The sequence below is a fragment of the Delphinus delphis genome, chromosome X (genome assembly GCF_949987515.2).
Source record: "Delphinus delphis chromosome X, mDelDel1.2, whole genome shotgun sequence".
NCBI classification, from domain to species: Eukaryota; Metazoa; Chordata; class Mammalia; order Artiodactyla; family Delphinidae; genus Delphinus; species Delphinus delphis.
The window spans coordinates 29,585,390-29,610,102 of NC_082704.1; the positions used below are offsets into that span (position 1 = coordinate 29,585,390).

The window sequence follows — 24,713 nt, forward strand, 5'->3', positions numbered from 1 at the left end:
TTAACCACTGCGTATTTTTACTTGCGTTAAGTACTTAACCCAAGTGTTTTTGTGTTTGTGAGTGGCTTATTTCACTTGCATTTTGTCCTCAAGTTTTATCCATAGTTTTCCATGTCACAGGACTTACTTCCTTTTAAGGGGTGAATAATATTCAGTTTTCTGTACATGTCATATTTTCTTTATCCATCCACCTGAAGACCAACTTGGAGTCTTAAGAGGATACTGGTACATTTCCTAAGTGAAAGGGAACTTGTAGGAATTTCCTAGATAGGGAAAGCTTAAGGGGAACTTCGGCGTGACTGGATTGGGTGACATTTTAAGTTTTGCTTAAAGTTAAAGTTTTTTTCATATATAAAGTCTAAACAAACTGTTTGAGAGACTGAAATCGCTTTAGCTCTGAAGAGAAGGGACACCAGCTCCTTCCAGCTGTAAGGCATTCTTTGGTGGACTGAAAATATAGCAGAAGTGTTTGAGGATTCATCCTCATGACAGGTAGCTGTCCCATAGGGAACCTCATCATGACACTTTAAGTAATTGACAAGAATTGCAGTCAGCTGTCCATATCCGTGGGTTCCACATCCACAGATATGGAACTCGCGGATACAGAGGGCTAGTTGTAAAGGATATGAGTATCTGCCGATTTGGGTATCCACAGGCTTCCTGGAACCAATCCCCCATGGATACTGAGGGCTAACTGCATTGAGACACTGTACTGAAAGAGCAACATAAGATGGTGAGCTCACAGTGGAAAGCTAAAGAGTCCAGAGTCATATTCTCTACAATTATACCATACTTGTACACAGCTATGCAGTTATTTGCATGTTAATGACAACCTGTGACTAGATGTCAAAAACCTTTAGTTAGAATTTTGCCTTTGACCATTTGATTCTTTTTCCTTGGAGAATCAAAGTCATGCAGTTCAAGAATCATTTCATGGAGGTCAGGTTTATATTTCTGCTTCATAAGTTAAACCAGGAGATCCCCAAAAAAGGTAATGGTGGTGAATATGGTATACCACTTAGTAGAGGTAACGGAGTTGGAGGAGGAGGAGCAACTCCTGTGGGTCGAGGTTGCACTGGTAGAGCTGGTGGTGGGGATGGCCCTCCAGCTGCCTGTGGACGCAGTGGAGGTGGTCCTGGAATTGATGAGCAACCTGTGAGTCCATGCTTGCAACAGAATATGCAGTCCAGAATACACAGCAATAGACGTTTGCAGTTTTTTTTTAATAGAGTATACACTTCTTATTTATTACTATTCAGCATTCAAGAACTTAACAGTGTATGCAAAGGACTTATATAGATATTTGATGAGCATTTTACACACTACACAATGACTACCGCTAGAACAGTTAGCATTCTCCTCTGGTCCCTAAGGGGGTACAAAGAGTGTCTTACAGCAGCACTGACCAAAACTGCTTTCTAATACTAGTAATTAATAAGTAATATCCATTTTCATAGGAATAATGCTTATCCAAATTTTTTCTTCAGTTTTGGTCCTCATTATAACCCTGTAATGTAGGTAGGGTAAGTAGTTTCACCTCACTGCTTATAGAAGTGGAAAGACAAGACACGCTATAAATGTTTATGTTACTGATCGTGATTTGACACATAATTAGGATTTGAATGTAGTTCTTCTCAGACCTATTTCTGTTCCTTTTCTGATATAGCAGCTATTAGGGTGTTGAATGTGCTACTTAAAATAAGAGCATTGGATATATAAAGGTCTATTAATCACAAAGCATGCATTTTTTTCACCAATATAAATGAAAGCTTCATGCAAATGTGATGCTCAAGTTGTTAGAATCTATTCTAGTGACAGAAAAAGCAAAGGATGTCTTCAGAAACCCTTAAATAGCCTCTGTGTTGCTCTGTGATGCTGGAGTGATAGAGGAAAAGTGATAATTTAATCTCCATGAAAAACACAGTTTTGAAGAAATATGAAAGCACTTTAGTTTCTTGTCAGACAGATGAAAACTAGAAATACATCCTATGAATCTTTAGTATAGTAAAAAGAAAAGGCATGAAACTTTGGGTAGCACCTAGTATAACTGTAGCTGTGCTTTCATGAAACAAGCAAAAGACAATCTAGGTATTTACAAAGCTGGCAATGGGGCTTCCCTGGTGGCGCAGTGGTTAGGAATCCACCTGCCAATGCAGGGGACACGGGTTCGAGCCCTGGTTCAGGAAGATCCCACATGCTGCAGAGCAGCTAGGCCCATGCGCCACAACTACTGAGCCTGCGCTCTAGAGCCGGTGCTCCGCGACGAGAGAGGCCACCGCAATGAGAGGCCCGCGCACGGCAATGAAGAGTAGCCCCCGCTCACCGCAACTAAAAAAGAAAGCCCTCGCGCAGCCACGAGGATCCAACGCAGCCAAAAATAAATTAATTACTTAATTAAAAAAAAAAAGGCTGGCAATTGCTCAAAAGCATTTGTGTAAGACATTAACATTAAAAGACAACCTCAACTTTCACCAAATCTACATGAGTTAGCAATATCCTTTTTAAAATGTGTAGTAGACAATCCGAAGAAGCTGAATGAGCTCACTTTAAGCAGAGAGCGTGGGGGGAACTTGGTGTTTGTTGCTATCAAGAAGGCTGACTTTAGAGACCACAGAACGTAGAACTAGATAGCCATCTCACACATCTCCAAGGAACTACTCACTGTAAGGAAGTGAAAGTTGAAGGAACCCAGTGCGGATGTATTGAGGTTGATTGCTTCTAATCATATCTAATCTAACTTCATTTCATTTGTCACTTTAATATAATATGGCTAGTGTTTTTCTTCAATATGTATTAAGGCTGAAGAGGAAGGAACAGTAGATTACACAGTGAGTTTATTTTATTAGGAAAAAGAAATTTCGGAGGTTATGCTTTGGGTCCAGAAGTATAAAGTAGTGTATAATTGAAACAGTATTTAAAAGGTTTTGCAAAAGAGAAAGGAGAGGATATGTGATTAAATTAATTTTGCGGTACGCGGGCCTCTCACTGCTGTGGCCTCTCCCGTTGCGGAGCACAGGCTCCGGACATGCAGGCTCAGCGGCCATGGCTCACGGGCCTAGCCGCTCCGCGGCATGTGGGATCTTCCCGGACCGGGGCATGAACCCGTGTCCCCTGCATCGGCAGGTGGACTCTCTTAAAACTGTTTTAATCTAACATTTAATGATCCTTATCATTTAAAAAATTCCAACTGCTGTTTTTATCTTCTTCCAATTTGACTAGTCCATACAAGAATTAGGAAAGGAGCCTCTTTATCTCCGAATTAGGAGGGACGCCAAGAAGAATCCAAACAAACAGGCCTTGCTAAATGACCCCCCATTCACTACAATTACCTTATTTTCCTTAATCTATCATATTCCTCCATGACTGTCCACTCTTCATCACACCTAGCATAAGATACACAAGTCTAACCATTTGCTCATGAAGGATCCCATGACACATAAAACTTATAAATTTGTACGCCTTTCTTCTGTTAATCTGTTTTTATCAGTTTCATTTTCAGACCTTGCCGGGACACTAAGAAGGTTGAAAAAATACTTTTTCCTTTCTTACAATACATAACATTGACCATTATTTTATGTCTATTGCCACAATACATAACATTGACCATTATTTTATGTCTATTGCCATTAAAGAGAAACTGGCCTATCCCACACATAAATCATAAGCTACCACATACTCTTTCCTTAGCTAACTTACTGAATTCAACATTAGGTTTGTTGAGGACCATAACCAAGCATCCAGGAATACATTTTAAGCACACTCTTACGATTTAAAAATGATTCCATTATTTTTCAACTTTTATGAGTACAGGATTCTATAAAATTTCTTTCATGATTTGTTATGGGTGGAAGTGTGCCAGGGACTCCAAATTTACTATGATTAACATTCAAAATACCTTAGACAAAAGCATTAATAGGAGAATATATAATAACACTCATCAATATGAGATTCCTGTGAAAGACTGTACTTCGGTAACATTCGACCTGGGGCATAAAGTATCAAAAACATAAGGAAAGAAGTTTCTCAGGTACATTCAAGTACACCAGGAGCAAGTTGTTTTCCGACATACATAATTTGCTTAATAATAAATTATCCCTAGTTAAGCATGAGATAAATAACTAGAGAACCTCTTTGGAGCAAAATGTAGTTCTCATTACTATACATACCAAGGAAGCAAAACCTTTTTTTGGGTGTGATGGATGTGTTCATTATTCTGAGTGTGCTGATCATCTCTCACGTAGAACATATGTCAATAGTTATCAAGGTGCACACTGTAAACAGGGACGTTTATCTTCTGCCTATTATACTCCTATTAATAAATCTCCAAAGGAACATACCTGTGTGTCTAGGGCAAAGTAATCAAGGAGGAAAGAGGTTGAGTGATCAGGGCAAAGAGTAGCCTGATCTTGTTCATTGCTGGCCATGCTTGGTAAATAGTTTCATTCTAATTTCAATGGGAAATTATTGGAGAACGTCAGGCAGGGGCCTGATACGATTTGAATGGTGGAAGGCACTAAAATCACAGATGTGTGAAATTGGAAGAAACAGTGAACTCCCTAAGTCTAGGTGCTCTTAAGAGAGGTCCATAGGTTTCCTTAAACTTCCTGAAGTAGCTGCTAATTTGTGTATGTATGTACAGATATGCATTTAAAAAAAATTAATTTCCACAGTATTCATCAGCCTCTCGAAAAGGTCCTTGATCATAAAGATGTAGGAACTTTTCATTGATTTACCCGGAAATTAGTTAGAGATATCAAAACCTGGAGAAGTACAAGGATGTGTTCAAAATCAGAGGTGGCAGGTTGATGAGGTCATAAGGGGATTATGATGCTGACCACCCTCTCTGGGCCCCTCATCTCTCCCTGCCCCAACTGCTGATTCACAGAACACAGTCGTTATAAAAAGTTGGCATACAGCACATGAAGCCAATGTCTGCTGAACCCTGACCCACACCAACAGGAGAGCATGCCAATGGTATGGTCCATAAGAGGAGATCAGCCAGCACAACTACTGGAAACAGTCCCTTATGACTCCCCCATGAAACCTGTATAACTTTCTAAATCACCTATGGGTGCATTACTGTTAAAATCACAGAAGAACAATACATCATAAACAATAATAAGCTATTCCTCTTTCAATATTACTGAGCCTGCCCTGTGCTGTAGACCAGAAGAGTGCTACAGAATTGGCATTTGACAGCTCTAGTTTTCCTCCTGTACAACAAATGAGTGTATGCTGGATCCTTCCCAGTAGAGATTTCAATAAGGTATAAAAAAAACTTCTTAAACTAGGAGGCGCTATATAGCAAGGTACATTTCACATGAGAAGTTTCACATCATCCTTCTCAGAGATTCCAGTGTAGGATGACAGAAGTTCCTTTTCTCAGCAATCCAGGGGCCAAACAGGATGCCCTCAAATTCTCTCCTAGCTCTAGGGTTTATGAAAGTGTCGGGCTATTTTTTATAGCTTTAAAAGGTACTGAAATAACCCTGCCTTTGCTCAGTCTTGAGCATGAAGAACGTGCCTCCATGGCACCAGTATAAACTGGATTAAAACAATTCAGAAAGTCACCTTTGTAAAAAGCAAGGGGGTAAGACACAGAGTACACCTGGGAGTTATGTTCCATACCTATCAGATGTGTGAAATCGGCTCTAGTAATAATGGCCTTTTCTGGGCTTCGAGTTTAAACTGAGTTTGGGGGTGTTGGAACTTACCAAATAGGTTGATATTTGAATCGCACCGGCAGAGCTCTCCTGATCATCACGATGAACAATTACAGCGACTGAGTATACCTGGACGCGGTGCTAGCCAGACACTAACAAGAGGAAATTCGGTGAGAGACCTGCCTTGAGAGGGGAGCCTATTGTACAGAAGGGGGAAACAGAATCAAAGCACAACTGAGGGCTGTACTGCGTACCTATCAGAAGTGTGAAGTCAGTGTCTGATCTTCGTCTGTGCTTGAACTCTGGGTTCACACCAAGGCAGTGCACGAGCTGTTGATAGTGCCCTTTGATCTTCTTACCAAACTGTGACCTGAAACTGAAAGAAAGTATTGTTGAATACCTTGGCCACAGATACAGATTAATTTCCCTAAGTAAGAATTCAGCATGAAAAAAGTAAAAAGCAAAAGAACAAAACAAAACAAAAACACAGCAGCCTTTTTCTAGTTCTGCAAAAGAAACCCATCCAGCCACTGCCTACCCTTAGGAGAAATAAGCCTACAGCTACAGATAGTCTGGACTTTATACTGCAAACCCACTGTGATGTAATCCACTGTGACCATTTGGTCACTTCATATGGTAATTTGCTGGCATTGAGGCTCATGGTCAGAGATACTGATCAGCCTTTCTGCTTCCCTAACATACTGTCCCTGAGGTTAGTGAAATAAATAAATAAACGGTCAGACCTACAGATCCACAGATACAGAAATGTTCTCCCACTTATAATTGATTGATTTCCACGAGGGATGAGCGTCTTGGCCCAAGGGGCAAAAGGACAGTTTGGGTTTTGTTCAGCACTGTCAGTCACATAGCTAAACAACTTACAGAAGTGGACCGAGCCACTTCAGTAAGATGCTCTGTAGGGACCAATCTCTACACATATTCCAAAAAGATCCATTTTATAGGAGCACACACTAGTGTGCATGGCTAGAACCTCAATTTATTCAAAGTGGCTAAGGTCTTCAATCATATCCTCATCAAGGTAATTGTGGCCCTAACCCTGACCAATTCCAAACAGAATACACCACAGCGCCTCCTGCTTCAAAACTGGAGGGTCAATGACTATTTGTAAGTGTCTAAATGATTTAACAGCATAACATTAGTAAGAGGCACACAGGATATGATCCTCAGAGGATCATCCCCCAGATCTCCACAGGGTCCCCCACCCCCACCCCGTCTCTCCCTTCAGGTCTTTATGTCCCCTTCTCAGTGAGGCCTTCTCCATACAACCTACCTGCAGGTGAAGATCCCTCCCCCGACCTATTCCCCTTCCCTGCCTTCATGTGCTGCACAGCACGCATCATTATAATACACGTGGGTCTCATTGAGCTTACCTTTCAGTCTCCCCCACTAGATGTGAGCCCCATGTAAGCAAGGACTTTAGGTCTCTTTCGTGTCTATATTTCCAGCATGAAGAACACTAGTACCTGGCACATAGTAGGTGCTCAGCAAATGATGAAAGTCACCTTTGGCCACCAGCCCTAATGTTCATGCCATTCCCAGAGCTGACCCTGTTACCTGTACAGTGTGCATCTTTCAGAATCTCCTCCCCGTATTTACATTCTCACACAAGAGATCATTAAAAATAGATACCCTACGCTTTAATGAAGTGGTTGAATAATTCTACAATACTTAAAACAAAACCCACCTGTTTCCAGCCCTAAATGGAGACACAACCAATTACAGCTCTGTAAATGAAACCAGAATCAACTCCTTTAGCTTGGTGTTTTCACCCATATGATTCAATAACATACTCAAAATATGATTATCAGTTTCGGTTGGCATAGTTTTTCTTGTCATTCTCGTATACGCTTTTCATAGATAATTTTAAGCAAATTAGATGGAACATAACTCCACTTACCCACTATAGGGGAGGAGAAAACTTCTACACTTCTAAGTTCTACACTTGGCCTTCAGAAATTTAAATTAGATTAAGAGGAGGAAAAAAACCAATTTTAATTACTTACATAGAAATGGGAATTTCACAAAAGTTATCTCCGGAAGTGTGGCTCTAAATGGAAATTTTCTTTATAAATGTAAATGTCCTTTGGAAGAGGTAAAGAGTTTCTCCTGCCTCTGTTGGGATTTGGTTGCTTAGCTCAAAAGAATCCACATGCCAAAGTGGCATATTTTGGGGTGACATATTCTGAACCCCTTCACCACCCACCAGCTTCAAAAATAACCACTTTCTAATTGTTTTTGTTTTGCTACAGTATTTCAAACATATTGACTTCACCCATAAATCCTAAGTTATACACTCCATATGATCTAATGTATCATACCCTGTAACAGATAAGGTCTTAAAAATGCCCAAAATACACCATCACTGCATTGAACAAAGGTTACAGTTATTCCCTAATGCCCCATGAAAACATTCATGTCCCATTTAACTGTATTATAGCTACCTTCGTAGGTATGAAATGCTATCTCCTTGTGATTTTAATTTCTATTTCCATAATGATTAATGATGTTGAGCATCTTTTCTTGTACTTATTGGTCATTTTCATAGAGTGATGAGGTCAGGCATATTGGCATATTGAATATTTTAAGCTGGAGGGATTTGAGAAATGGCATTTGCAAGGACTTTTTGATCTTCCTCTGAAGCCGGTCATAAACCCTCATGTGAGCAGTGCCCTCCCTTTACCTGGCAGAAAGGAGCATTCTTATCTCTGAATTAGAAGGGACACAGAGGAATGTGAATGAACAGGACTTGCTAAATTTCCCCCATTTTACTACACTTAACTCATACTCTGTCCCTATCAGAGCTTCCATGATTTTTCACTCTTATCAAACCTAAGCATAAAAACACTCAGGTTTATCCATTTCTTCAGGTCTTCATTTTCTTATGCAGGCTCCTGAGTCACATACATTTACATTAAACACATTTGTATGCTTTTTGTCTTGTTAATCTGTTTCCCAGTAGAGAAGTTAGAAGGGTAGGGAAAAATGTTTTTTTCATTTCCTACAAGAGTAAGGGATTGGCAGCCTGAGAGCCACGTGTGTGTGAATCCATCCTGTGGCACCCTGGTTCACCCTGGCAAAACCACTAGTTTCTGTGGACCTTGGTTTTCTGGCACAATGAGTACTTATTGAATCTGTGTCTGTCAAGGGAACAGGGACAGAAAAAAGGCTTTGAGTTGCTTCTTTTCATGGGGGAATTGCCGTTATTCCCCAAGGTGAAGAACCTGGAAAAATAATGAGGAATCAATCCATAGTGAGACTCACAGGTGAAGGCTTTGTTAGGTAATTCCATCTGTGGAGGAGGTGGAACCTCTCTTTACTGTCCACCCTCAACAAGGTGGGCAAGTTGCGGCAGAGCATGAACACTTTCACCCAACACGTTCCCCACCAGGTGAAGGCAGCTGGGTTTTGTGAGATTTCCTGTGTTGACCTGAAATGCAGAAAGGCAGCTGCCTGGCCAGAACTGAGCACCTCAGGGCCCTTGTTGTCCTCCTTCCTCTTATTGAAATCGAGGGCAGTCATCATTTAGACCCTTAAACTATAACTTGCTTAATAAATAATACTGTGTAACCTGCCTTCACCAATCAAGCTCATCTTAATTGTTCTTGCAAATTGCATACCCTGCAAGCTTCACGCAGCTTAGACAGTATATCACAAGACTCCTTTAACCACCCCCTATAGACAACACCTCTGACTATGGGTTGCTTAGATTTTCAGGAACTTGGAGCGAGTCTTAAGCAGTTCAAATGGGTCAAGACCACCGGGCCTGCGCGAGTGTCTGATGGATGACTTTTTGGTGTCAGAGGGCCAAAACCTCCACCCTCAGATCATGCTGACACCACCATTTTCTGAACATGCGTCCCACAAAGCAGCATGTAGTTCACTTGTGCCTGTGCAGAATGATTACTCACCTTCTTCTTACCTCCAATCAGCTTTCCCCACTCTTCAGACCACCCTGCTTCTTTATCCTCTATCCTGAGTCCCTGGCCTTCAGGGAGGCAGTTTTGAAATTTGTTCTCCAGTCCCCGCACTTGGCTGCTTCACGAATAAGCTCTTTCTCTGCTGCAAACCTTGGCATCTTAGTGTTTGATTTGCTTCACGTTGGGCAAAGAAACCTGATTCGGTAACATTGCCCTGGAAATTTCTACCACCTCTGCCCAAAAAGTAGAGAATATGTGAGAAAAGGGGCTGTGATTCAGAGCCTGAGACAAGGATGGAAGTAGCTGGACAGCCTGTGCAGGTCCTCAGTGGGGGAGCAGAATGGAGGCAGAAAATTCTGCGGCGTTAGGGGCAGTCAGCAGGCCAGTTGTGCTGCTGTGTGGTTGATGCAGAGCCCATGGATTTTTAAAAGCAGCGTTTCTTTTTTTTTTTTTTTTTAATTTATTTATTTATTTTATGGCTGTGTTGAGTCTTTGTTTCTGTGCGAGGGCTTTCTCTAGTTGCGGTGAGCGGGGGCCACTCTTCATCGCGGTGCGCGGGCCTCTCACTATCGCGGCCTCTCTAGTTGCCGAGCACAGGCTCCAGACGCGCAGGCTCAGTAGTTGTGGCTCATGGGCCTAGTTGCTCCGCGGCATGTGGGATCTTCCCAGACCAGGGCTCGAACCCGTGTCCCCTGCATTGGCAGGCAGATTCTCAACCACTGTGCCACCAGGGAAGCCCCAAGAAGTGTTTCTTTTAAGGGTGGTTACACTGGGGAGTGGATCTGGACAGGGGTGATTTCAGTCTTCTGTAATAGTGAAGATGGGTTTTTTTTCCTTAAAAAATAATGAAGTAAGGATTATATTTGTCAATGGAAATAGAATCAAAAATATCCTTACAGTCAGTTGTTGAGTAACCCAATACAGTGGACCCTTGAACAACACGGGTTTGAACTGTGTGGGTCCACTTATACATGGATATTTTTCACAGTAGTAAATACTACAATCTACAGGATGCAAAGTTGGTTGAATCCATGGATACAAAACCATAGATACAGAGGAACCACATACACAGAGGCTGACTGTAAGTAATAGACGGATTTTCAACTGCAGGGAGGGTCAGCAGCCTTAACCCCCACATTGTTCAACGGTCTAGGCAGCTCCTTAGACGTGGTGGCTTCAGTGATTAACTTCCTTTTCCCCTCTATACTACACTATCTCCATTATGCAAACCTTACTTTTCATGAAGAGCATTTTCTTTTCACCAAAACGAAGGAAAATATAAATAAAGGTACCAGTCGGGCAGAAAAAAACCTGCAAGTCACTGTGACCCATACCCACCTAGGTGGTGTGGACACCACCTACACCAGCCCTGGGAAGGCTGTGGAAGGGGCGCTGGGTCCCTGGCAAAGAGCGGGAGGTGATAAAGCACAGGCAGTGCCTGTTCTTGGGACCTTCTCACCTGGGATGGGAGCAACTAAGGCTAGCATAACCTCAGGCTTATGAGTGATACCAACTTAACAACATCTTTTTTTTTTTTTTTTCCCAGTACGTGGACCTCTTACTGTTGTGGCCTCTCCCGTTGCGGAGCACAGGCTCCGGACGCGCAGGCTCAGCGGCCATGGCTCACGGGCCTAGCCACTCCGCGGCATGTGGGATCCTCCCAGACCGGGGCACGAACCCGTGTCCCCTGCATCGGCAGGCAGACCCCGAACCACTGCGCCACCAGGGAAGCTCCTAACAACATCTTTTGAAAGTGTACTTGTTTAAACTTCTTTTAGCTCTAAATAGTTCTGTGAATGGTGAATAGTAAAGTTTTCCACTTATTGTTCCATGACAGACATTGCAGATATCATTTGCCCAATGCAAGGAAGGAAAAATAATTACCTTTCTACCCTTCCCAAGTTCTTATCTGGGGCCACTATAACAAAAGAGAGATTAACAAGAGAAAAACAAGTTTACTAACATGTGTATCACTTGTGACACATGGAAGTCCCCAGAGTTGAATAAAAGGTTTGGTTAGAACTTGAGTTTACATAGTATTTTAGCAAAAGAACAATACATGTTTAGAGAAGTGATAATGAAAAAGAACCTTGAAATTTCTAGAGCGCCAATTGTAACAAGGGAAATATATGGGAAACTAATGTAGATAAGGGCTAGTTGGTAAAGTTTTTTATGTAGATTCCTCTGGTGCTGTTTCCAAATTGAGAAGGTCTAATGTTTTTTCCAGGGATTAACTTTTCCTTCCTGGTTGAAAAGGGAGGAGGGACACCTTTGAAAATTTATGTCCTGCTTTTAGGCAAATAAGGGGAGGGCAGGAAGTTTTTCTTGTATCTACTTCTTTGTATTTGCGCTTCACCTTAAAATAATCCTTATGCCAAAGTGGCACATTTATACAAATTAAATAAGTGTAAAATCTGCTATATGCATATACATTGTTTGCTGTGTATATTCAGATACCCATGTCCTGTTGGTCATTTATACACGGTTTTAAAAAAAACAGGTTAAATAACCAGGCTCTGTTTACTACTGGGCACTGGAATTTGGAGGAGGCTCTTTCGATCATTTCAATCAGTCCCTGTGCTGGGATCTTTTTTAAGACAAACTAGGAATTTCAATTATGATTTTAAACTTAGGCAACCATCAGTTCTAAAAACTTCTAACAGTATAGGGCATAGGGATGAATTTTTAACCTAAAGTTACAGCTCCATTTCCATGTGTGTGAATAGTATGAAAAAGCAAACCCCAAACTTTTAGGGTCTTTCTGCAAGTGATGGGAAAAATACTGACAGTGTTTTTATCTGTTTATAGATCTATGAAATAAGAGGATAATGAAACAATTAAGTTTTTTAAAGACATAAAAATTTAAGAACAAAAGGAATAAACTACTGAGGAATAAATACAACCAAAGAAGTGAAAGACATACATGAAAACAAGAAAACACTGATGACAGGACTTCAAAGAATACACAAATGTATGGAAACATATCCTCTATTCATGGATTGGAGGACTTAATATTGTTAAGATGTCAATAGTACCCAAAGCTATCTACACATTTAATGCAATCCCTATCAAAATCCCAACAGCATTTTTTACAGAAATAGAAAAATTCTAAAATTCATAAGTAATTTCAAGGGACCTCCAAATATACAGTCTTGAAAATGAACAAAGTTGGAGGTCTCACACTTCCTGACTTCAAAACTTAAAACAAAAAGGCGTTACACTAATCAAAGCAGTGTAGTTCTGGCATGAGACAGACATGTAGACCAATGGAGAAGACTAGAGGGCCCGGAAAACACCATCTTGTATATGACCAAATGATTTTCGAAAGGGTGCCGATACGTCTCAATGGCAAAACAGTCCCTTCAACAAATACTACTGGGCCAATTGTATAACCACATACAAAAGAAAGATACCATATACTAAAATTAACTGAAAATATATAAAAGAACTAAATATAAGAAAAACTATAAAACTCATAGAAGAAAACAGGTGAAACTTTCTTGACAGTAGTTTTGGAATTTCTTGGATATGACATGAGAAGCACAGGCAGCTGTGGACAGGGAATGTTGCCTGCCATTCCACTAAACAAAGAATGTTGCCCACCATTCCAGTTCTACAGGGATCAAGCCATCAGCCACTGCAACCACCCCTTGAAGGTGCACCCTGAGGGAAATTCAGGATGGAGAAAAACAGGAAGCATTCTGCACTTTGGAAACTGGCCCTAGATAATGAAGATAAGGAATAATTTCAGTGAGCCAAGATTCTTGCATCTTCCCATACATAGAAAAGTACTAAAATCATTAACTTCAGATGTCTGTTTTTTGTGATTAACAGTAATCGTTTAAATGTTTTTTCCAGCAAAAAAAAAGTCCTTTATGTCCTGGCTCCTCCCTTACTTCTTTAGCAGTTCCTTAAAGCTCTCTGAGAGTCTCTCTCCCAGGCTATAGTCCTAAGATCCCACAATAAAACTTAGGCACAACCTAAAAGTTGGGAGTTTTGTCAACACAACAAGAGCAAAAATAGACAAATGAGACTACATCACACTAAAACGAATCATAGGACACAATCAACAGAGTGAAGAGATTATCTACAGAATAGAAGAAACTACATGGAAATCACATATCTGATAAGGTGTTATTATCTAAAATATACAAAAAACTCCTACAAACTTAAAAACTTGAAAACAAAAACCTGATTAACGAATGAGCAGGACTTTAAATAGACATTTCTGTAAAGATAAATACAGATGGCCAACCAGAAAATGCAAAGGTGCTTAACATCAATGATCTCTAGAGAAATGCAAATCAAAAGCAAAATGAGATGTCACCTCCAACACATTAACATAGCTACTATCAAAATAAAACAAAATACGGATATAGATGAGAATGTACAGAAACTCAAACCCTTGTGCACTGCTTCTAGGATTAAAAAACGGAATAACCACTATGGAAACCAGTATATCAGATCCATATGACCAAGTAATACAGATTCTAAATACATATCCAAAATACTTGAAGGTAGTGTCTTCAGGAGATATCTGCAAACTCATGTTTCTAGCAGCACTATTCACAATAGTGAAGAGGGGGAAACAACCCAAATGTTGGTCTTCAGGGGGATGGATGGAATATGAGATATACAGAAAATGCAATATGATTCATCCCTTCAAAGGAAGAAAGTCCTGAGACATGGAAAAATATGGATAAAAATTGAGAACAAAATACAAGTGAAATAAGCCACTCACAAACACAAAAATACTGTCCTCCATGAAATGATTCTTGAACTGCATGACTTTGATTCTCCAAGGAAAAAGAATCAAATGGTCAAAGGCAAAATTCTAACTAAAGGTTTTTGACATCTAGTCACAGGTTGTCATTAACATGCAAATAACTGCATAGCTGTGTACAAGTATGGTATAATTGTAGAGAATATGACTCTGGACTCTTTAGCTTTCCACTGTGAGCTCACCATCTTATGTTGCTCTTTCAGTACAGTGTCTCAATGCAGTTAGCCCTCAGTATCCATGGGGGATTGGTTCCAGGAAGCCTGTGGATACCCAAATCGGCAGATACTCATATCCTTTACAACTAGCCCTCTGTATCCGCGAGTTCCATATCTGTGGATGTGGAACCCACGGATATGGACAGCTGACTGCAATTCTTGTCAATTACTTAAAGTGTCATGATGAGGTTCCCTATGGGACAGCTACCTGTCATGAGGATGAATCCTCAAACACTTCTGCTATATTTTCAGTCCACCAAAGAATGCCTTACAGCTGGAAGGAGCTGGTGTCCCTTCTCTTCAGAGCTAAAGCGATTTCAGTCTCTCAAACAGTTTGTTTAGACTTTATATATGAAAAAAACTTTAACTTTAAGCAAAACTTAAAATGTCACCCAATCCAGTCACGCCGAAGTTCCCCTTAAGCTTTCCCTATCTAGGAAATTCCTACAAGTTCCCTTTCACTTAGGAAATGTACCAGTATCCTCTTAAGACTCCAAGTTGGTCTTCAGGTGGATGGATAAAGAAAATATGACATGTACAGAAAACTGAATATTATTCACCCCTTAAAAGGAAGTAAGTCCTGTGACATGGAAAACTATGGATAAAACTTGAGGACAAAATGCAAGTGAAATAAGCCACTCACAAACACAAAAACACTTGGGTTAAGTACTTAACGCAAGTAAAAATACGCAGTGGTTAAGAATCCGACTGCCAGTGCAGAGGACACGGGTTCAATCCCTGGTCCGGGAAGATCCCACATGCCGCGGAGCACCTAAGCCCGTGTGCCACAACTACTGAGGCTGGGCTCTAGAGCCCGCGAACCACAACTACTGAGCCTGTGTGCTGCAACTACTTGAGGCCGCATGCCTGGAGCCCGTGCTCTGCAATAACAGAAACCACCACGATGAGAAGCCTACGCACCGCAACGAAGAGCAGCCCCCGCTTGCCACGGCTACAGAAAGCCAGTGCCCCAACGCAGCCAAAATAAATAAATAATAAAATGCACTTATCTTTTCAGCTGTCAATTTTCTCATTCATTTTTCCTCTATTCTATACTTCATGTAAGCTACATTAATTTTTGTTTTTTTAGTTTTTTGTTTTTTTTTTTTACTGCACAGGACATTTTTTTTAGGTATAACTGACAAACAACATTACATTATTTTCAGGTGTAAAACATAATAATTTGACATTTCTATACTTTCTGAAAATGATGATAACTCTAGTTAAGACCAATCACCACGGAGTTACAAATTTTTGTGTGTGATGAGAATTTTTAAGATCTACTCTTAAGATCTTTAAGATCTACTCTCTTTAAGATCTACTCTCTCAACTGTTAAATATGCAACGCAGTATTGGTAGCTATAGTCACCATGCTATACCTTACATCTCCATGACTTATATACCTTATAACTGGGAGTCTGTGCCTTTGGACCCCCTTTGCGCATTTTGCCCATCGCCCACTCCATGTCTTTGACAACCACCAATCCGTTCTCTGCATCTGTGGCCTTGCTTTTTCTTCTTGTTATCATTTTTTTCTTTGTAAGATTCCACATGTAAGTGAGATCGTACACTATTTATCTTTCTCTGTCTTATTCCACTCAGCATAATGCCCTTGAGGTCCCATGCATGTTACCACAAATGCAAGAGTTCATTCTTTCTTATGGCTGAATAATGTTCCACTGTAAATATATACACATTTCCTTGATCCATTCATCTGTTGGTGGACACTTAGGTTTAAGCTGCGTTAATCTTAATAACTGTCTTCCTTCTGCTAGCTTGCGGTTTACTTTGTGGATCTCTTCCTGTTCTTTAGTAAAGGGTTAACTACTTGATTTAAGTTTCTTCTTTTTCAATAAACATGTTTACACATTTGGAATTCTGTAAAAATACAGCAAAATATACCCTACGATTCACTTGTTTAAAGTGAGAGATTACATACTTTTTACTAGAATCACAAACTTAAACGCTCCTCTTCTAAGTCAATTATAGAACATTTTAATCACACCGAACAAAAAAGCCCCATATGATTATCAGTCATTCCTATATCCCACCAACAGATAAGAAGGCAGCAGGCCCGAACATAGGCTCATAGGATAAAACACAGTTTTCTTGGCAAAGTAAGCGGTAAACTCCAACAGAACAAAAGGCGCTGTACTCAATAAGTTCCAACTTTAACCAGTGTGACATTGGTGCAATATACATGAATATCTAACAAGCAGACATAAACAACCACAAATAAAAACATAGAACATCTATTTCACTCAGATAAAAGGGCACCAGCAGTACTGTCATTATCCAGAGAAAGGCCGACCTCACAGACTTTCCGGGCATAAAGACACGTGCTCTGGGACGTGGCCCACATGAGACCTACCCTGCTCCTCTCCTCTGGGTGGACGCCGACGCCGGAGAACGTACCCTGGTCACGCTCACCCACACCCTGGTAACGACGGACTCAGTGGCCCGCGCCTCAGAGCCACTTCCGTGGGAGACAGAAGAGGAGAGGAAGGAACAAGGCGGAAGCCTAGCGTCCAAAGAGGAGGGGCACGTGAGACACCCTACGCTCCTGCCTCCGGGCACAGACAAGGGCACCCTACCCTGGGCAGCTGTCCGAAAAGAAACGGAGGGGACCTAGCAGGACACGACGTCGACTCCGCACAGACGCGCCGACGCCACGGCACGCCTATAGCGCCGTGAGAGCAGCCGAAAAGGCAGAAGACTACCTATCGCTACCTGAGCCTGCTGGGGCCGGGGAGCAGGCGACATGCACACAGCCCTCTGCGGCCCGCTGCCCCCACCTGCATTCAACCCCGGGAGCACACATACGCACGCAGAAATGACGCGTGCTTCCCTCCGCAGACGGGGACAACTTGGGAGCGGCCATCGAGCAACGGCCAGGGCTTTGGCTTTGACCGGGAGAAAGTTCTATCCACAGCGGCACCCCCGAGGCGGTTACAGGGAGAAAGTACGAGAGAAGGGACCTTTTGTACACGCTCTGTAGGCGCACGTACACGAGCTTACGCACGACGCACACGTGATACGCACGCGCGCCCACGCACACGTTCGTGTACCTGCGGGCTTACGGATGAACGAGTGGAGCGGGGAACGAGTGAATGAACCGACGAACGAGTCCGGGGGGGTTTGAGGCGAGAGTACAGACACACTCCCATGGAGAGCTCCCCAGGAGGGTCTACTGAACTGATGGCCCTCCCCAGGGTCATCTGTCTGTGCGGATGGAGGGGAGCCGCTGGGATGTACACCTGTGCCAGCAACTCCAAACCACCTCCCTGCACCCCCGACCCCGGGCACTCCGTGGCAGAGTGACCGCCTGACGCCCCTGGAGGTGAGCAGGGGCGATGTGCCCCAGCTCCCTTGGGTCCCCGTCAGTGCCTCCCGCTGCCACAGTGGCCTAGACCCTCTCGGGCCTGCTCCTGAGCCCTTAAGCCAGTTCACGTAGCGGGATGAGAACAGCAGAGAGGCAAGCACGCGGGAAGACGAGGAACCCAGGTCCCTGTGCCACCTCTGGCTCTGAATCAATGTCCTGAGAGAGCCAGGGTCCTGCCCGACACGACCCAGGTGGATGCCCGTCCCCAGGTGTGCAGACATGACAGGGTCCCGGTAGCCAGGACCTGTGGGCCAGGCAACGTGGACTCCAGACCCCTCCCAGAGGGGTGTGGAGATGGACCCACCGAGGCACGGATTCCTTGGGAGGTCTTTACCTGTGCGCTCCTACTGCCAAGGAGAAGCCCCAAAAGGAAGGGACACCGCCTCCCCCAACCCCCCAGTAGGTCCCCCCCCCACTCGGAAGGCTTGGGTGGCTCTTGGGCCTCCCTGGGCCTTTTTCCCTGGGCCTTTTTTGATCCGCAAAGGGCGGAGGGAGAGGCCACGCTCGCGAAGGCGCTGGGCATTTCTGGAGCAACAGTGCCATCAAGCGGAAGCTTTTTCAGCACGGCCTCCAGCCCCTGCCTGTGCATACCGTGGGGAAGGCCCGTGACGGGGAGGAGGGCTGGCTTCGGAGCACTGGGAGGATTCCCGGGCCGAACCTGGCCGCCCGGCACGCCTCCGCGGTAGGTGTGGAAGCCACACGCGGTGGGGTTCGGGGCCGGGCTCGCCCACCGAGGAGCCCCTGGCTGCCAGGCCCGCCGCGCTTCCCCACCCTCGGGGCCGTGGCCTCGGCAGCCGCCATGTTCAGGAACAGGGAGCTGAAGCTCCCACCCCAGGGCATCTGGCCCCTGGATCCTGGCCCTCCCTGCAGGAGCGAGGCCGGCCAGTGGGGTCCCTGGGGTCTCAGGGCCACCGGGGACCCAGGACCCGCTGCCGGTGCCCCGGCGGAGGCCCCGGGCCCAGCCACCGTGGACCACGGGGAAAGGGGAGGAGACGGCCGCCCGGTCCCCTGGCGGGGGCAGCACCCTGCAGACAGCCCGGAGAACGTGTCCTCGTTAGTGCTTGCTCCCAGACGCAGACGAGGAAGAGCAATGCAGGGGCGCTGTGCACGTTCCACCCTCTCGCAGTTGGATCTGGGTTTCGGTTTCTGTACTTCTTGCTCCCGCCATGGAGAGTCCCGATCCCAGGCCCCGCCGCATCCCGTGAGGCCCTTCCTGTGCCACAGGACACAGGGTACCCAGGACCCACTGGCGATGGGACGCCAAGTGGGCCACGATCGATCGGTACGCAGAGAGGGACGGCACCGGCCGCAGCGAGGGGATCCAGGTCCGTTTTCCGCACCCGAGCTCACCTCGGGAACAGGAACTCTGCGGCCGGGGGACGCCCTATTCCTCGGCCTCCCTCCCCGTGGACGACCCGGGGGTCCTCTCGTTTGGGGAAGACTCCTGGGAGTTTTCACAAGCGGCTCCACGTTCTGCAGGTGCCGCCGTTGGCCCCGGCCAGAGGGGCACGCTGAGAGCACCTGCGGCGGGCCACCAGTCAGAGCGCCTAGCTACCTCAGGACCCGGCCCCAAGGAAAGGCTCTGCCCACGTAAGATGGCCTGACAACGTGTCGGGCGACTCACAGGCGCGAAAGGAGAGGGGCGCGGGGAGGGTTTCGGCGCCCTTCCAGGAGGGGTACGTGTGGAGGGAGGGAGGGGTCCAGCCTGGAGACTTGCTCCCAGTCGGAAGCCCTCCCCCACACCGCACCCCGCCCCGGGACCGGACCCCCACACACACACCAGCCCACCACGCACCCCCGCCCCGGCAGATAAGAGCTGGGCCAAAGGGCAGGAACGGGCCACCGCACAGCTTGCTCCAGAAGCGGCCTATCGGGTCGGCCGGGGACTCGAAGGCACCGCCGCGTGCCCAGGAGTGTGCACCTCGTTCCCGGCCTTGGCAGACAAGCTGGACGAGTGGTGGTCATGGGGGAGAGGGTGGTCAAGGGGGGCGGGGGAGGCGTTCCTCTCAGTCCATCAGAGGTGAGCTTCAGGCAGCTTCTTCAGACCCCTTCCCCTTGATTCCCTGGCTGGGCTGCAGGTGCAAGCACAGGGCCGAGACCCGGAGGGCCAGGCCGCAATGCAAGCCGGGGCCTTTCCTTCTCATGGCTGAACTGAGGCTCAGGGCCTCGTGGGGAGAAAGCTGAAGCCTGCTGCAAATGCACGGCCCGGGGGTCCACTCGGCGGGGCTCTGCTCAGCTCCTCTCCTCTCCTCTCGTGTCCTGCCCTCTCCTCTCCGGGAGCCCCGTCCGGGAGCCCTCGGGACAGGCCAGGTCAGGCCTGGGCCACCATCCCGGAGACCGCGCGAGACGGCAGCGCAGCCACCGACTGACTGGACTCTTCGGCTCAGGTGAAGGCCTCCTCCTGCGGTGGCTCCTGCGTCCCGCGAGCGCCGTCCCCTTCTGGACTCGGACTGCCAGCTCTCGCTGGGCCTCGGGCGCCCTCGGCACTGGGTAGCCAGGCTCCACGTGTCGTCTCTGAGCTGGACAGAAGAAGGTCGGTGGGCCCGCCTCGGCCGCTGCCGCCAAGGGTGGCGGAACTCCCGTTGCCCGCGGTGGTCTCTGGCTGGGCCGCACCGCGGCCCAGAGAGGCTTCCGGGGCCCTGGGCCCGCCTAGGCCGAACCTCCTCTGGCGCCGAGGGGAAGGGACACGCGGCCAAATGCCCGCAGAACCGCGGCCCGGCCTCCTTCGGAGCAGCTTCCTCCAGTCCCGCCCAGACGTGGCGGCCACCAGGGTCCACCGAGACTCCACTTCCTGTAGCCCCACACGCCAGGCGGCCGGGCTGTGCGCCTTGTGCCACTGCCCGTCTCTGGAGCGTCCACGGCACCGCCGGGCCTTGGGCCACGCTTCCCGCCCCTTCCCAGGCGGAGCCCTTGACTTCCCGGGGCCACTGTCCAGTGTTCCCGACTTCGATCCTTCGTCACTCCTCCCCAGGAAGGGACGGGTACAGGGTTCGCGGGATCGGCGGACCCGTTCCTCTTGATGGCACTACTGCACCACGAATGCCAACCTGCCCTGCCCCTTCCCCTCCCCCAGGCCCTCTCCCTCTGCCCTTTGCCGAGGGAAAAACGAAATGCCAACCTCTGCCCAACCTGCCAAAGGCAGGATGGCTCATCAACCCGGCCACTTCAGAGGGGCGCGCCTCAAACTCTGGCCCTGCATCCTGCGGGGCCTCGTCTCTGTGGGGTCCTCTTAGCCTGCCGTTACGACTCCCCATCCAGGCACCCAGCCGTTGGACCGGCAGCTGTGTCTTTAGCAGCCCACATTTGCCTAACGCCTCGGGAAACACTCTGAGCGTGAGCACAGAGATCCAGTCACGTCTGGCCGGTGCCCGGCGAGGCACCTTCTCACCAGTCACCGAGGGGCAAGCAGCCCGAACGAAGCAAAGGGCCGGCAGCCCACAGGCACAGACGCGGTGCGGGACGAGCTCGGCCTCCTATGCCAAGACGATGGACTTCCCCCGAGGACCTGGCTCTTCTCCCGCGGCGGCCCGGGGGCGGGAGGGTGGCAGTGGGGTTTGGTGTTCAGGCGTGGACGGTGGCACGCACGGGTCCGTCGGGAGGGCCGCCGGGCGCTGCCCCAGAGACGCCGGAGCGGGTCAGTCTCCTGACACCGCCCAGGGGAAGGCCAGGGATGGGAAGACACCCCCGGGGTGGGTGTGTGGCTGGGTGTAGGCTCCCGCCAACTCGCTGTGCTTTACACCTCGGAGCGACTGGGAGCCACCGCGGACTCCTCTTTAGTTTCTTTGCGGTGCACTGGCGAATGTGGTTTAGACACAGGTTCCTGCCCTTAAGCATCCTCTCAGCGCCTGCCTGGTCGCACTGACTTGGGTGGAGGGCGGGGTGGGCCACTGGGGGCACTGCCGCCACCGGCCCCACCCATGTTGGCTGAAGGAACACACTCTGGATGCCAAGTGCTCCGCGGACACGAGGCCTTGGAAAGAGAAGAGAGCTCTGGTCCACCGCCGCCTCGGGAAGCACCACGCCTCCTCCGTGCTGAAAAGAACCGGAGGGACGGGACGGGACGGGACGGGATCGCATCTTCTCTCCTTTTCCCTGGCTTTTGTCTCAGCACGCCTTCCTCTCTTTCTCTGACTCCGAATCTGCTGCGCCTCCGGGCCTTGGCAATTCTTTCAAGCCGCGGTACTGAGGCGCGTCGAGGAAAGAAAAGCCGCAAGAGCCCCGCCGTGCTGAGTGCACGTCTTCCGGGACCCACGCCCCACGCCGGAGGACTTGACTCGACGCCCAGATATTACCGTGAAGGGCTCTTGGGATGGCCAAACAGGGTCCTCTGGAAGGCAGTGTCACCCCAGAAATGCCACGCTGCCCTTGCTGCTCGAACCCTGCCTCCGCCCTTCGCTAACCACGGAACGTCAGGCGCGCCGCCGACCCCTCGCTAAACCACGGCGCCACACGCTCACCAGCCCGCCTGGAGAAGCCTTCAATTACTCTGAGCCAGGGTAGGAGGCGTCCTCCTCCCGGCAAGACTGTTTCAACAGAAGACAGGAAGGAGAAGGGAGAAACAGAGACAGAAAGAAAACACCTCCGGCTGCCGGTCACGCACCCACTCAGGCGACATGTCCCACACGGAAGAAGGGGACGTACACCTCCCGGAAGGCCCCACACTGTCAAGTTCCTTGGTTTGTCAAGAGGCAGACTTGGGGAGTGCAAGGAGCCCCACAGAGGGCTGCCCCGTGCCAAACCTCCACGCCGCCCAGCGGGCGCCCCCTCTTCATCATCCCGCAAGGGCACGTCCCCGAGTCCTTCCTGGCTTGGTGGAGGGCCACGGCGGAGAGAGCCGGGCCCAAGAGCGATCAGGAGAGGACGGGAGGAACGGCTATCACGGGCTCCACTCAGAGCACAGGAGGCAAAAAGCCCACGAGGCCTGGCTCCCCCTCAAAGGGTCTCCCCACCGCCGGCCCCCACGTCGGGCTGGGCTGGCACTGCTGCTTCTCGGGGGTGAGGTGGGGCGCCGAGTGATCACGTCACGGGCGGTTGGCTTCACGGAGGCTGGAGCCCAGACCGGGCCCTGGTGCCGGTGCAAGCGGCCCGGGCCCGATCCCTTTCCACCCTCCCCGCCCCCGCAGGACACGGACCTCAAATGCTACGCACCGATCACCTAGGGTAACCGTACACAGATGCTCGTCCACGCACCTCTTTCTTCCGGCCCCCCAGTCAGGATCTGACTCGAGAGCCTTTCCTACCGTGGCCAGGAACTCCGGCACAGTACACCAGTGTCCCCGTGCCACGATCCCACCTGGGAGTCCCTCCTTCTTGAGCCTTGCTGAACTAGCAGAATCACTGACTTTTTCCTCTGATGAAATAGACTATCTCGGACGGGGGAAGGGGAGAGAACAAAAGAGCACGCACTCACCCAGAACACCAGCGCCTGGAGATGACCGACGTCCCCGGTTTCCCTCTTCCTCCTTTCCTCCCGCTCTGCCGCCTCTGCAACGAGAGAGAACCGAACGCCCATCACTCAGTGTGGGACCACCACGGTGCCGGTGAACGGGGGGCTGGGGGGGTCCGCGTACACCCCCGCCCGCGCAACCTCGAGAGAGAGTGCCTCCGGTTCCTACTCGAGTGTACCGGCACCCCCGGGCCAACCAAAAACTTCCGAACGAGGCGCAAGCGTGAAGAATCAACTCCACGCGTCCTTCGGAAATGGCACGGATGCCAGCCGGGGCAGGGGGGTCGTTAGACAGAAGCAGTTTGTACACAAAGAAGCGCGTCCAGTGAAAACCTTGATCCCGTCATCCCCCTAAATCTCCTTCCGGCGGGAAGCACAGCCATCACACCCTGGCGTTGACAGGCGCGGAGCTTGTCTCCTCGGCTCTGCACACGTGGGACTATGGCGGGACACCCCCAGGTATCTTGGCAAGCCCGCGCGCGTCCTCCACAACTTCCCAGCAGTTCCTAGGACGCGTGGGTAAAGGGGCACCCACTCGTCTCCCCTCTGGCCGCACAAAGGTCCACCGCACGTACTTTCCGGGCATAAAGGGCACGTGCTCTGGGACGTGGCCCACGTGAGATCTACCCTGCTCCTCTCCTCTGGGTGGACGCCGACGCCGGAGAACGTACCCTGGTCACGCTCACCCACACCCTGGTAACGACGGACTCAGTGGCCCGCGCCTCAGAGCCACTTCCGTGGGAGACAGAAGAGGAGAGGAAGGAACAAGGCGGAAGCCTAGCGTCCAAAGAGGAGGGGCACGTGAGACACCCTACGCTCCTGCCTCCGGGCACAGACAAGGGCACCCTACCCTGGGCAGCTGTCCGAAAAGAAACGGAGGGGACCTAGCAGGACACGACGTCGACTCCGCACAGACGCGCCGACGCCACGGCACGCCTATAGCGCCGTGAGAGCAGCCGAAAAGGCAGAAGACTACCTATCGCTACCTGAGCCTGCTGGGGCCGGGGAGCAGGCGACATGCACACAGCCCTCTGCGGCCCGCTGCCCCCACCTGCATTCAACCCCGGGAGCACACATACGCACGCAGAAATGACGCGTGCTTCCCTCCGCAGACGGGGACAACTTGGGAGCGGCCATCGAGCAACGGCCAGGGCTTTGGCTTTGACCGGGAGAAAGTTCTATCCACAGCGGCACCCCCGAGGCGGTTACAGGGAGAAAGTACGAGAGAAGGGACCTTTTGTACACGCTCTGTAGGCGCACGTACACGAGCTTACGCACGACGCACA

At 48.4% G+C, this 24,713-nt stretch overlaps 1 long non-coding RNA gene across 1 annotated transcript; it reads right to left on the reverse strand.

The window, feature by feature from the left end:
* Positions 1-634: 634 nt before the first annotated feature.
* On the reverse strand, positions 635-23,466 carry LOC132418349 (uncharacterized). Its single transcript, XR_009517985.1, has 4 exons — positions 23,392-23,466; positions 5,918-6,039; positions 1,016-1,135; positions 635-712 (listed from the first exon to the last, which is right to left on the reverse strand). It is a non-coding gene; the product is annotated as an uncharacterized lncRNA (long non-coding RNA).
* Between the last annotated feature and the right edge of the window lie 1,247 nt (positions 23,467-24,713).